A 15,262-nucleotide genomic window follows, 5' to 3' on the forward strand; every position below is an offset into this window, starting at 1 on the left:
TAACTAATTGTGATAATACGCCAAGTGATGCAGTTAGCTGGCAGGGAGCACACAAGCTAGCTGTAGGTGATCCGAATTTTTAAAGCTTTGATACAGTATACACATATGTATGTATAGGTTTGAATATTTTCCCTTCTTTTGAAATAAACTCCCCAAGAAAGAAAAAATTTTTTTTACCAGCTAACAATTAGCTAACAATTAGCCTGACGAAACAACCACCTCTAGGAATATGACTCACCAGACCGTTACTAAATTATTACCCACAGAAACATCGACGACATGGTATAAATCCTAAAAATATTAACTTTTAAACGTGAAAATAGCCTTTGTCAAAAATATATGCATGGTTAAAATAAAGCAAGCTCGAACCACAAGCTCAAACAATCTTTGGCGATGCTAACAAGCTAACTTGAACAGTTCATTTATCGGTCATAAAATTTGACCCGTCGTGTGTCATCGAAGGATCGGCGAAGGTGACAGGTGTCATCCTCTCGGGAACATCCGCTGCTCTCAAATCTTTCATTTCCATACCGCGCCCGCGTGGAAGCCGATATCTCTTACGCGAACGCACGTTTGGGAAGATTAACTACAGGAATATTCTTTGGCAACTGATAGCGGCGGCGGTGCGGGCCTATCGCGTCACCCAAGGGCCAATAGCGCGGCCATTAATCAGCGGAATCGGAATCGCTGTTCACAGGCAAATCAGCGGCGGGAAAAATTGCAGGAAATCGCCTGAATGCGAAGGAGGATGGCACAACCACAAAATTACTCGATGACAGTCTGAATTTATGTTCCAAGACGTTATTTTTCATGTAACACAATTATTGACATCATTAAATAAATACACACATGCGCCCAGTCTGATGTGAGCCTTATCGAAAATTCCGCCATGGAGGAAAATAAAGCGCAGTTGCATTATCTATGATGGTGGAAAATGGACTCATTATAAAGAAAATAGAAATCTGTACGATGGAGTGGAAGCTGCCAACGATCTTCACTTGGAACGCAGCCCGTTTCTTTTTTTGGGGGGCGGGGGGGGCGCGTGGGAAACATCAATATTTAACAAAAGACACCAATGTCGTTTATGTTCTTGTGGCGTGAACGCATACAGTTGAGAGCGCCGCCATTTGTCAACTCAACATATCGCCCGCCTACAGCTGCCGAGAGCGCACGCACACACACACACACACACACACACACACACACACATTAAGTATGAATGCGTTTGCAATAAATCCAGAAAATTGCCTTCGTCTGTTTGGCGGAAATGGGATCTCCCGTAGTAAGAAGTCAATACAGTGCTACCTTGACTTACAAGTTTAATTTGCTCGCTGTCCAAAATTGTAACTCAATTTACTTACCAAATTTCTCCATTGAAATGAAATAAAATGCAAGGACTCCATTTCATTTTTATTTTTATTTTTTTTTTTGGGACAGCTCTTAAACTTGAAAAACTCATCTGAGTCAAGGCACCACTTTAACTCCAGCAAATGCACATCATGAAGGGGCGCGCACACTACTCAAAAGTCCAAAAGTGCATATTCCTGCACATTATATGAAAATAAATAAAAATACAATCCAGGATCTGATTGTTGGCAAGGATTTTCCTTTGTAATTATCACCACAGGCTACAAGCGCTACTAACAAGACAATAACGCGATAAAACTCCCCCGGTAGGGTGGCTCATATCACCAAAGGATGTATTTATTTTTTTAAATACGTTTCAAGAACAGAAGAAAATAATGAGCAAGATGGGGAGTTATGGCACAGGATACAAAAATTGTGTGGCGGGAAGGGGGGAAAATAAACAAAGCACACAAGCACGGAGTTAATAGCAATCGGCCAGCTAATGTCAATATTAAATGTCATCAAAACAGGCTGAAGGCAAGGAAGAAAGAAGCTGAAATCAGGTCAAATATCAAATATGTATTCGATTAATCTCTGGTCTACTCAGACAAAAATTCAATCCCTGTATATCATTTATGAGCATCGATATGATTTGATCCTGTACTACGGAAACGCGAATGAAGCCTCAGCATCAGATATGGTCGGCTTTGGTATCTCTCAAAAATGTCTTGTATAAAATGTTGAAAAACATCATGGAGGTTTCGTATTTCTCCAGTTTGGAGCCGTCACCTCTCGACGAAAAAAGTCTTCCGTCTTGCCGATTATTAGTCCATGTCAGAACGAGACCCTTATTGATTTTCAGCCACCAAATGCAGACAAATGGCAACATTTGCAGTCATGTCACCCCCCCCCCCCCCCAAAAAACAAAAACAAATTTAGACCTAATAATGATGAATAAGGTGATGCAGGCGGGAATGGAACAGATAGCAGCACACCCCCCCCCCACAAACCTTGATATCTGCTTTAAAAATTTCCTTTTCAGACTCCATAAAAGATGAATAAATTCCGCCTGCGCCGTAAAAACTTTATTTGCACGTCTATTCGTTTACGGGCGCTATAAATATTGCAGATGGAGCTGTTTATCTGCTCGCCGGGGAACGCCGAACAACAAATAACACAACAGGAGCGGTAAACAAGAGGCCAAGGGGGGGGGGGCTATTTCTGAACAGTTCTCTTGATATCCCACCAAGACCACTCAACATGTCCATGAGCACCACCACTGCGTGGGCGACACGGATACGCAATGTACAAATAAGTAAGGACAATGAGAGGTTTTAAAGCTTTCACGACTTGTCTGACAGCCTATTCTCAGGATTGTCCTTTTCGTTCCACAACACCAATACAAAATATGCACGCGAGGTGCAGGTTTTGATGTGAAATCATCCAAAACTTTGGGACATTCTGGCATGAACTTCCTCCCGCTTCGCGCTTATTTACAGTCCACGCGGGGAAAACGACGACTGCAAAATACGACGATATAAAACGAGACATGTCGGATTCCGAAATCTACGACGCCGTAAGTAAACCGGGACTTTGGACCAAAGCTCAGTGCGCTGTTAAGCATTTCCACGAATTCGTTGTCGTCATCACGGCCACAGCATTGGGTACACCTAATCATAATCAGGGCTGATTCTTCCGATAAATCAATACCATTTGAGAAGCCTCGGTTTGCCCAATTTTGTCAAACTTGTGCATCTTGGTGACAGCGTTTGGGGGATTTAGGTGGTCATGAACCAGTGGCGTGCGATGAGGTTCATGGTTGGTGAGGCACTGACTCCTTTAGTGTCACATTTACAAATATATAAAGCACAAAGGGTCGCTTATTCAATTGGCTAAACATTATATTTGCGACATGCAGATATACGGCAAGCAGCACGAGCCAGTTGCATGTATCAACCCAGTTTGTGATGATTGCGCAATGCAATGCAATGCATTCAGAGGTGAGGCTCTGCCTCATCTGCCTCCCCTGTCCCTGTCATGAACATAATGAAACAAAATTTACTCAGTAGCGCCCACTGGATGGATAGAGAAATTAAATCGCCCCTGCCACCAATTTCGCTAACTGACGGACACCATTTTATCCGGCGCTGAGAGGCGAATCGATCGTCATTTCCATAAACTCCTGCGAGGGTGCCGAAGTGATAACCGCGCATGATAAAGTCTCGCAGCGAAATGAGCGCGTCAATCCATACTTGGCGCATTCGGATGGACGGTAATTACCAAAGCACTGCCCTGCACCTGAAGAACTTTCAAGCGGGTGGGGGGGGGGGGGGGGGGGGGAGGCTTTCAAACATCCGTTTGACACTTTCGACCTCCGAAGCAAACATGGAATTACACCTGGATTAAGGTCTGGCATAAAACCAATTATAACATTCAGAATAACACAAGAAATTATTCCAGAAACTTTAGGGCCTGTAATAACACCTGGAATCATTTCAGGAACAATACCTAGAGTTTTAAAAAAAAACGAATAACATTTGACAAAAAAATAATCAGGAAAAAAGTCTGCAATCAATTCAGGAATAATTAGGATATAAATTCAGGACCGGTGCCCAGAAAAAAACACAACATAAGGAATAAAAGACTTGGAATAACACCTGCAATAAAAAAGCAGATTATTTGCAAGCTGCTTTCAAATTGCAAAGACAAACGGATCTTTGATGGACAAAATTATTATTATGCCCTAAAAAGAAGTGATGGGGGCCAAATTGGATTTCGCTGTGATCACATTTGTCGAACTTTGTGGATGAAGGGACCAGTGAAGTTGAAATGGGAGCCATCCTAAAAAGTGAGCGCCAATTAGGATTTTTGCGAGCACGCGGCAGGCCGCAAGGTTGTCAAGGGCTCACGCGGCACAATAAAAGCGAAAAAATAGATATAAGATGGGGAAATATGAAAGAATAAATCAAATAAAAAGACTTTACAAGGACCTCATCTACTGAGAAGTACGTGAAGATAACAGAACAGGGAATACATTACGATGGCAATATTTTTGTGCTACTATTATTTATCTTGCAACAAAATGTGACACTTAATAAACAATGAAATCATATCTGGAAGATCAGGTCCAAAAACTCTCAATTCATGTCGATCACGTTTCATCGTGCCCCACTACTTGTGTAACACTGCCATCTAGTGGCTAACATAAGTCCTGCCACATTATCAGGCCAGCACCTCATCAAAAAAAATATGCCACACATTAAATCGGATGATATAACCAACAAGACTCCATATGCCTACTTTTAATAACACAAATGAAGGCACATACTTCATGATTAAAGAAAATTATTACTATTATTATTTTTTGCATGATGAAATGAAGCCACTAAAGGACCTAAAAAGTTACTGAATAAATTAGGCGCTTGAAAAAGACTCCAGGGTTCAAACGATAATTGTGAGCATGTCGGAGAGCCCCCCCCCCACCACCACCGCCGCCCAAACCTATCATTAAGGTCCTTCAAAGTATTTCCCCAAAATCGATATACCTGAAAATGTAAATTCAATGCGATTGTGATTTGAATCGAATCGGGTGGGGGGGGGGGGGGGTAAATGAATCGTCGCTCTCCTAATGTACACAAAAAAAGGTGGATAAACGTGTCCTCAATTTGGTTGAGGACACGAGTGCAGCTCTGACGTGAGCTGCACTCGTGGCTTTTCTGGCTATCCACCCATATTCTTCAGCTCCCCCCCCCCCCCCCCCCCCCTTGCAGGCTCCCCCTTTTTTCCATCTGCGCTCAAAACAAACACAGCCTCGCGACAGAAAGAGGGGGAAAAAAAAGTTCCCACCTTCCCTGCCTTGGAGCATCTCCGGTAAGCGTTTGTGGCTCCCGCTGTTTGGTTCATGTCGCCAACTTGTCCAAAACACCCGAAACAAGTTCACGAACAAAAGGTGGCAGATGTTCGCCTCCACAAAAGGTCCGCTAGTCTGCAAGTTTTGTTTCGTTTTTTGCTTTTCTTCAGATGAAAACTGGGAATCGGTGTCGGCGTGCGTGGAGCGTCCGAATGAGCCCGCACACGTCGCGCTCGCTCTTCTCGCCGCGAGTGAGCGGTGCGATTGCGCATGCGCAGAGCCTGCCACTGCTGTCAACGCCGGAAAGCCATTTGAGCCGACCTGAGGCTACTAGTTCCTTTAATTGTGCATCTACAAGTGAAGTTTTATCCACTGCTGTCGTGATGTGGGTAAATAAGATGCAGTCGGTTTCAAGCAAGCAATAGTTTATTCTCGACTTGGCTCTAGCAGTCGTCGCACACACGTCTCTCTAGGCTTCCTAAACTAACGACATTACCCCTCGCATCCATACTGCGAGGGCTTTCAAAGTAAAAGCATTCCAGCTATTACCACAACTACTGTTCAACATTTCTCGTCGAATGACTACATCTTACTAGAATAACTCTTAAACCGCCATTCCCCCCCCCCCCCCCCCCCCCCCCCCCCCCCCCCCCCCCCCCCCCCACGAATGAATGACATTTTTGCACACGAGTAGAACGACAAGGGTGGAACCATTTTCAGCTGTATAATCTTTCAGTGCACTAGTAGAACGACTATTTAAAGCTGTCAAGTAATTTTTTTCTTCCACATTTTGTTTGTATAGATTGGGTGCACTGGGAGAATGACTACAGGTTACTCGTGAGGCAAAACTGTGGACTCGTTTACGTTTGTCTCATGCTTGTACTACTAAACGAGCACAAGATGTTACCATCATACAATTTTATCACACTAGGTGTCAAGTGGGACACCGTTTTTTCACCTGATGCAGTTGTCATTGTCATTCTAGAATTGTGTCTACTAGTTACGAGCTCGGTCAGAGAGGCAAATTATTCACACCATCAAAGTCAAGGCAGCACTGATCTGCCGGATCAATAGTTTTCTGACAATGTCAATCTCATGCATAATTTATGATTCGGATCTTCATTTATGCAACGCGTTCTCATAGCTGTGGCGTGCCGGGTGTATTTTTAATACTTGATGCACGACGGAGGTCACATCCAGCGAGCGCCTTCACAAGTAGACCTTGACGGTCGGCGGGTGCCACACCCACACCCGCACATTACTTTTTTTTTAGCTATTTACCAATGTGCACCATTTTCTCACACAGGACGGGATGCCGTTCGAAATAACTCATTAACCCGCTGTGAACGTTTACTTCTGAAAATCAAACTCAAGAAGAAGAAAAAATCGTCTGAGTGATTTTCATCATCTCGGAAAAAGTTGGAAATGTCAAAAGGTAAAATCTATTGGGGGGGCGGGGGGGGCGGGGGGGCAGGCTTCTCATCCTCTGAAGCGTCGACATGACAGAGATTATCTTGATTTTCTAACCTTTTGCTTTACGGCGCCGCGGCACACAGACGCTCGCCGTTGAATGTTAATTTGCTTCTCCCTGCCTGGCTCCGAGCGCATAATAGATTTGTGCATAATAATGCTTGCTGGGGGATAATCTCATTGTGGAGCCCCCCCAGATAGCATCTTCATTTTATCAAAGGAGCCTTCTTTTTTTTTTAACGTATTTATTTTTTATGTATGGGCTTAATAGTGCCTAATAATGCTCGAGATCACAGTGAAGTCATAAATGAAGCCACCCTAAAAATATATTTTATATATACAGTATATTGGGGGGGGGGGGGGATTTTAATCTCGACCTCAAGCAGATAAGGCAAATTTTATACTCCGGTGTATATTTACAAATATTCACTTTTAACTCATTCAGTGCCAGCCAATTCTGGACCAAGTCTACGTTTTTAAACGTCTTTGGGAGTGAATGAGTTCAATGGAGCCAAGTGCAAAGTCAGTCGTCAACCACGGGGACTTTCCAGCCTGTGATTTTGACTTTCAAAAAGCGCACAGATGAGTAAAAGGTCACCTCATAGATTTGGGGATTAGCTGGGCTGCGGGTTGAAATCCCGACCCGCACGTGCTAGCGGCTGCCTTCCCGCCTGGCACGTGCTTCCCGTTATCTTCAATTGTCGTCGCATCAAACAGCTAGCCAACGGCCACGCGGGATTAATGTGCCATCTGCGAAAGGTGTCATTGTTAACCGTATAATGGATGACTCCCGAGAGTTGTAATAATGTCCTGCCAGGAAATCCTCGTTTTTTTTTTTTTAAATGGATCTTTTTCAGCGACGGCTCTGGAAAAGCGAGCTGTATGAAATCCCGCTAAATGAATCTCAGGAAATGCGTTCGTGGGAGTCGAGCGGACGCGGCGGCGATACAGCGCCCCCCGGGCTCGTTTTTATCGTCGTGTATGGAAATGAGACGAATGATTTGAAGATCCTGAGAGGGTGGGGGGGGGGGGGCGACGAGGAAAATGCCATTTGCATGTAACCTCCCGTGTTGGCTGACAGCAGGAGAAACCCCACGCGCTTCCTGCTGCTAGCCGTTGTCACTCACTGCAAAATGATCTATTCATGAAAAATCTTTTACACCATACCACAAGTATATCTTTAAGATATACTTGATGATCAAATAAATATTGCGGGAAAGATCTGGTTGCTTCTAATGAGGCCTCCAACAAAGTAAAACAAACTCGGTCTGGATCCGAACCACATTCAAATTGCACCTACTGCGTATTCTCAAAACTTTTTTGTGACAGTCAATGAATAAAATGAACCATGAAAGTACATTTAAATGAAATACAAGCACCAAAGGGAAAAAAAAAGCTACATTACAAGAACCTACCCTAGCCTCTCTGAATTGAGGAGTTTCATTTTGACAAACGTAGCGCTTTGCCACCTATTTTGTGTCCGCTTGGTGCCAAGGAACTATGTCAAAGTGAGTTCGGGAGCTTCATTTAGGTTCAAGTAGCAGTTCGCCGCCATCTTGTGTCATCTCAGTGGAGGAGTGAATTGAGGAGGTTCTTTTAGACAAAAGTAATAGCCTGCCCTTTTATCGCATCTCAGTGCCAAGGAACTATGTTGAAGTGAGGTGCGGAGCTTCATTTCGACAAACATTGCATTCTGGTGCTATCTTGGGGCATGATGGGATTTTGGAACTCTGTTAAAGTGTGTTGAGGCATTTTATTATTTTGTAGAGTCAAAGTATTTGATTTTGCAGCTGTACCTAATGCTGTGTCCTCCCAGTTTATTGTTCTCCGTCTTCCTTTAATCACCGGGCCCTGTGAGACTTGCCATTTAGTTTGCGCTGAGGTTTAAGCACTCTAAAGCTAATGGTTTGTCATCATGGCAACTGGAAAAACAAGTCCTGGAAATGAAACGCGCTTTTTTGACCCTCGTTGCAAAAAATAAAAAATAAAAAAATAAGACCATCGGAGACAATTTTCTTCCTTCCATGGATTGTTACTTTTCACGAGACAAACAACAACCATATCGGTGTGTATTTCCTCAACGGGTCCGACTTCCAGATGGCCTTCTCGTGATAGTCTTTGCGAGATATTGCCACAAACGAGATGTCAAATTGACGGCCTGACGCCCCTACAAGAGAAAACGTGATGAATCTCTCTGCAGCCTGCCATGCTTTGACGCGTGTCCACAAAGGCAAAGTCTGTCATCTAAGCAATTCAACTGGCGGTTTGCTACTGCTCGTTTTGGGGGCGGCCGGCCTGGTTTTGCGCAGCAAGTGGGAGTTGGGTTCCAGTGGGGGGGGGGTGGAAACACAGCAGGTGGTGGGGAACAATCACATCAAGCGGAATGCAATTAAAGCAGCAAACTATTAATGTGCTATGTACTTTTCATTTCCAATCTCCCCCGAGAAAGTGATATTCTTAGTCTCGGCTCCACTTGAATTTACATACATGTCAGGAAAGGAGGAAAAACAACAAAATTGGCAGAAGGAATGTCAGAAATGGAGGAAGAATTAGAAGTGTTTGCCGGGAAGACAACAGCAGCAATGTGGCTCATTTGCCACAAGATATACATTTTTTGGACATTTATTCGCTAAAAGAATTGACCAAAATACAATTCAGAGTCCACATCTGTCCATGTTATTTTTTTAATCAGAGATAAATAGGCACAGATGTATATTAGATTTTTTTTTTAAATGAGTAATAATTTAATGGAATGCAAATAATTCTTAGCGCGACTATTCAACTCATTGTGTACTTTGGCCACCAGGAGGCAGTACAATACAGTCATGCAGACAAACGGAAGTAAAAGAAGAGTGATTTGCAAAAATGACCAACTTCACTGTTTAAAAACACAAACCAATCAAATTGTTCATGATCTAACAATTGACAACTTGTGAATTACTAAATCATATATTTAATGGCTTTGATCCTAAACTATAAACGTGAAATATATTTTAAACTAAATCCCATATTTATTTTATAAATCCCACTTTTTTTTCCCAAGGCCTAATGTTACATACACAGCATTGTTCATGACGCTGCCAATGAATTTAAGTCCAGCTATCTGCACTATTTGTTATATCGCCAACCAGTGGCCTGGCATGCACAGGACACCCTCAACATTACAGATCCATGTCAACAAAGTCAATTTTTCTCGAGGAAAAAAAAATGTATTCACTCTTCAAGCCACCTTGAACAACCAGAGTGATGACTGAAAAATATTTTATCGAAGAAGGCTGCCACCTTTTGTTTGGAAAGGTCATTGGGACCTTGCAAGAAGAAAAGCATTCAACCAGCTTGCTAACGCAACGCGATGTGTCACAGCGGCAGCTAACGATACGTTCTTTTCCCTCCATTTGATGACAAAGCGCTTCAAAAACACATCCGACATTAATTTTACAGGGCCCTCACAGTGCCCCGAGTGACCTTGCCGGCGTACAGAACGACAAGTAACAAAAGCACCACCTTTCCTCGATCACAGTAGCTTTTTTATCACCCCCCCCAAAAAAAAAAACTTTGGCGGCGCCATCGTCTTTCCTTCTGCATTCACTATGATGTGACAGTGATGAGGGACGCTGTCATCAACAGTAATGGATGACGGTCGCCAACGTACTCCGTTGAATGAGGGGTTAAATTAAAACAGGCACATTTACTGTAGGCGGGGGTCAGCCTCAAGCCATTACCACATAAAAATTTTTAAAAATTAAATTATGGGGTGAATATAATGTACGAAAGAGAAGAGTATCTGATGAGATCTGATCAGAATATTTCGGCTGTATTTAGACCAATTGATTCTTTGATGCTATTTTTGCAGCACCTCAAACGACTTCTTTTTTTTTTTTTTGCTCGCTTTTATTCTGAGTATAGCATTTTTTATTTCAGGGCAAGCCTGTGCCGCATAAGTCGGCAAATGTTCACAGGGGTGTTGATTCTGTAGTTTTGAAAATTCACTTCTAATTGAAATCTACATTAAATTTGGTAGAAGTCACTGCTGTTAGAACCGCAAAAAAAGTGAAAAGAAACTGCAAGTATGCAGTTTTGGTTTCAAGCGGCCGTTGGATTATCAATTTTTGGGCTTTCCTGGGGTCCTTAAAAAGTGAACTTATTCCAGTTCATCTCAGCAACTTGAAATTTGATAGGCGTGTTGATCATGAGTAGACCCACAAAAAGTCAAGAATCCAGGCCCCAAGACTGACAATTTCGACATTTGTAAGTGCTGTTCAAAGACTTGTTTTTACAACTTAATGACACAATTATGGATCGGGCAAAAGGTTTTTTTAGGGCTGGAAGTGCCGTTCGGATTTGGCGGCCAACATTGGTTGGAAAAAAAGAATGAATTAAAAATAAAAATTAAAATTAAAAAAAAGAGGTAATCAACATTCATCAAAATGACTCCAGTGAGCACGCCTTCAAGTGGAAAAATTAATGTCAGGATTTATATGGTGTGAAAATTATCAACAGTATGTATATAGTGTGTGTGTGTGTGTACACTCATGCTGCGGAGCTTCTCCTCAAAGCCACGTGGGGGTTTCTGGTGACCCACTTGGCAGCTCATCTCATCGGACATAGACAAGAATATCAGCGCGGCAAGCCGAGGAAACTCTTCATGTGTGCAAAAACAAGACCGCCGTAATTAATCCGTGTGGCATTTGGTTGATTTGATGATGAGCAAGTGAAGTCAAGCGGTGCAAAGGTGGGACCAAAAAAAAATGAAAATCAAAGCGTCTTCTGTATAAAAAGCTGAGCTGTTTCAGAAATATTCTTGTTCAAGTAACTGCCTGACAACCACATCGGGGAAAAAAAAAAAATAATGCTCTAACTTTGTCCTACTTTCACCCAAAAAAAAGGTCCTTATGAAAAAAGAAGTTCGATAGCACAAATGGCCTTACTCATACCCCCTCCACCGCCAAAACGACTCGCTTTTGTGCTTTTGTGATGCAGTCCCAGGCAAACATGCAAAAAGACAGAGAGGGAAGGAGCAGGGAGGGGGGGTGCAGTTCTGGCAGCCCAGAAAAATGTATCAAATAGAATATATTCATGGGACTGGAAGCCTTCAACAAAGCGGAAAAAACAAAACAAAAAAAAAAAAGAGCACATAAAACCATCTCTTATCTATTAGGACTAAAACAAAACTGCTATCCGCAGAAGTAATGAAGCCAAGTTCAAGAATTCCTCATGAAATCCAAAAAATAATAATAAATAAAGTGTCCAAGTCAAGAAACTTTACTGAAGTAGCACGCGAGATGAATTCAAAGTCGAGCACACCCGCTAATACGCCGCCGCCATCGTTGACATCCTCACCAACAACAACAAGCCACTTCTAATTAGTCCGCTCATCTAATCAGCGGGCTCTCCTAATGAGCCCATCTGGGCTTTGGTGTCGTCTTTCATCGATAATCACCAAGGAAACGCATCTGGATGCCAATTAAGAGCCTGTTGCCAGAACAGAAGCGGGAGCAGCAGCCGTTAGCATCTGTGTTTACTTTTTTTGGTTCATTTGTAAAACGCGCACTTGGTGTCGGGAGGCGACACCTTTTATTGATCGGTGACGGCACAGAGCGCGGGTTTTGTTTCAGTCTATCGGTAAATGGTTTTAAAAAAAAAAATTGGATTCTCACGTAAGGAAACGTTGTTAGGTAGCTAATGTTTGGGTGAAGAGGGGTCTACCGCGTAAAAGGTTGCACGTTTCACGCGGGTTGCCGTTTTCCCCGTTTGACATTTGGCTTTGATGAAGATGACTTTATGAGGAGAATGTCAAGGACCCTCTTCTGGCAGAGTAAGGCTACAAAGACATGTTTCGATCTTTCTGCCATCCAATAAGTCGTTGAGTTGAAAATATCAAGTTTTCTATTTGCATACTTTTGCAAGGATGAATGATAATAAGGATCGGGTGAAAAGGTTTCAATTGGTGCCGTCATGCGGATTCAAATCAACATTTGCTGCCTTCAATTTGAGGGGTCATCGCTGTCCTGCTTGACAAATTTCATATCTCACACAGAAACACACCAAAAAATCCGACAAAAAAAAACGTTTCTCTGCTTTTTCGGTCAGAAACCTGTGTTGTTGGTCAAACAACCCATTCTCTACTGCAGACTACTCAAAAACGGGGGGGGAGGCAGAAGTAAAACGATATTTAGTGACACTTTGGAGATCAGGCCAAAAATATGCGGAACTGAATGTTACTGAAGAAATGAAAAAAAATCTGCAATGCTTCTTTTTACCACAATAGCAAAAGTATTTGGGCAGGAACGGCTTGTTCTTCCACACCAATTTCATCCACGCGAAAGAGAACTTGTTTTCACACAGCTCTTGTTGAGAAATGTGTGACTCTTAACTCAGAGTTTAAAAAAAAAAAAAAAAAAAAAAAAACTATAATGACTGATGCGCAACTTTGACATTGAGACCCGAAAAAAGGGGAAAAAAATAGCATTTCAATGGTCTTTGTGTTCAAGATAATGTAATCGAATCACCGCTTTGTATTAAATATAAAGACGTTTTGGAATCTGGATCTACTGCCTCTAAAGCAGAGGTGGGCAAAGTACGGCCCGCGGGCCGAATCCGGCCCGCCGGTCCTTGTAATCCGGCCCGCCGGTCCTTGTAATCCGGCCCGCCAAAGGTCGGTCCACAATTAAGGTTCGATGTGAATGATTGCATTCATTTCAATTGGACTTGTAATGACAGGCATTTCACCGCCAGGTGGTGCATTGACTTGAAGTTGCAGAACACGGGGGGGGGGGGGGGGGGGATCTTTTCGACCACCTAGGACCTCTGTATCGCTCTACTTCTACTGGTCTGATCACAACCCATCTGCAGAAATGCACAGGCTAAAATAGGTCATCAACAACACTGTCGTCATTTTAAAAAAGTATATTAATACAGTACTTTCATGCTTTTGTTCTGTTGATGTTTGATATGGACTGTCAACAAATGCAGTTTATTTTTTTTTTATGTACCATAGCTCGTGTACCAATGCGGCCCCCGAGCCAAAAAGTTTGCCCACCCCTGCTCTAAAGTCATGCTAATGCTTTTTTTTTTTTTTTTGCTTGGAAGCTGCAGCAGCATTTGAAGACTTCCAACGCATGATTTCAAGCCGTTCGCCCATCAAGAGGACGTTGAAGCTCTTCTTTGCGTCATGCTTCAAATGTGCACTGTTGGGGATGGACTGGCAGAATCTCCCCTCCCCACAAAAAACAACAACAAAAAAAAAAAAGGGCTGCCAGTGGGTGCAGCAGATCCCCATTGAAGTGCAAATGCGTGGCAGGTCAAAGGCGAGAAGAGAAGAAGAGGAGAAGATATTTGCGGATCATATTCTATCTAAGCGACTCAACTTGTATTCTCTTCTATTTTCCTCGGGCTGCAACTGCAGCAGCGATGAGTAAGTCGGTTTCTTGTGAAGGCAAGTTTTTTTTGAAGCTATATAAAGAGCAGTCCGTTATGAGTGGAAGACACAGACAGACACTTTCAATCAAACGTGGCTGATTCGGGGCCCAAATAAAGCACTTCGACCCACTTCCCCTTAATAATAATAATAATAATAGATTTTATTTATAAGCGCCTTTCAAGACACCCAAGGACACTTTACAATAACAAAAAACACAAAACAATACGGGTTGAGCAGCGGCAGCCAAAACGCGCCAGCGTTCACTCAACCCGAAAGTCAGAAAGAAACAAGGGAGGGAGAGGGGGAGAAAAAAAAAACCCACGCTCCCTCAGATTGAAATCTGACATTTATTTGATGCTCTCTTTATTGCAATCTAAAGCAGCCCATCAAAATTTGCTGTCGGGCTGCCGTACAAACTTTTAAATTCTCAATAGGGAGTTCGCGGTATCCATCTGTCTCATGTACGTGATGCTAATCCGTCTTAAAAATGACCCTAAAATTGCCACTGAAATTAAAATGGCAACATTTCCTTGTGCCTGTTCAAACGTGGCTCCTGGAGACTTTTTTTTTTTGTGGGATAATCATGAAAGCCATGCCTACTAAATGGCATGTAGTTGAGTTAAATCTGGTTGCTGGGAGAAGTTTCTTCTAAAGACGCCAGGAAAAATGATGCGAAAATAGACATTCATAGCAATTTGCACCCTCTCTGTGTCCTTTCTGGCATGGATTCTTTAGACTTTTTTTGTGGGTCCATTCATGATCGAATATGCCTACCAAAGTTAATTAAGTTACTTAAGTTACGAGGAGACCTTTCAAGGACCTCTGGGAACGGGCAAAACGAGATTAAATCATGTCTTCAATTTCCGGAGGCTTTTTTTTTTGTGGGTCCTCTCAGGAAAATGATCTCTTTAACTTACGGAGGCTTTTTTTTGTGGGTCTTTTCAGGAAAGACATGCCTACCAAGGTTCATGTTAACTGAAAGCGTCCTCTGAGGCTGGTCTTTGAAGGAGCCCATAAACGCACAAAATAACAGTTAATGTAGACGAGCCAACCAAATTTCAGGTAGCCAAGTTAACTTGGCCTCAGGGGCTGAATTTTCAAAAGACCTAACAAGAGCGCCAAACTCAACGGGTCGATGATTGACAGCTGGAGCCGGTGTTAAAAGCTCACAGTTG

The sequence above is a fragment of the Hippocampus guttulatus genome, chromosome 21 (assembly GCF_054856545.1).
Source record: "Hippocampus guttulatus isolate MCC_2025c chromosome 21, RoL_Hgut_1.0, whole genome shotgun sequence".
NCBI classification, from domain to species: domain Eukaryota; kingdom Metazoa; phylum Chordata; class Actinopteri; order Syngnathiformes; family Syngnathidae; genus Hippocampus; species Hippocampus guttulatus.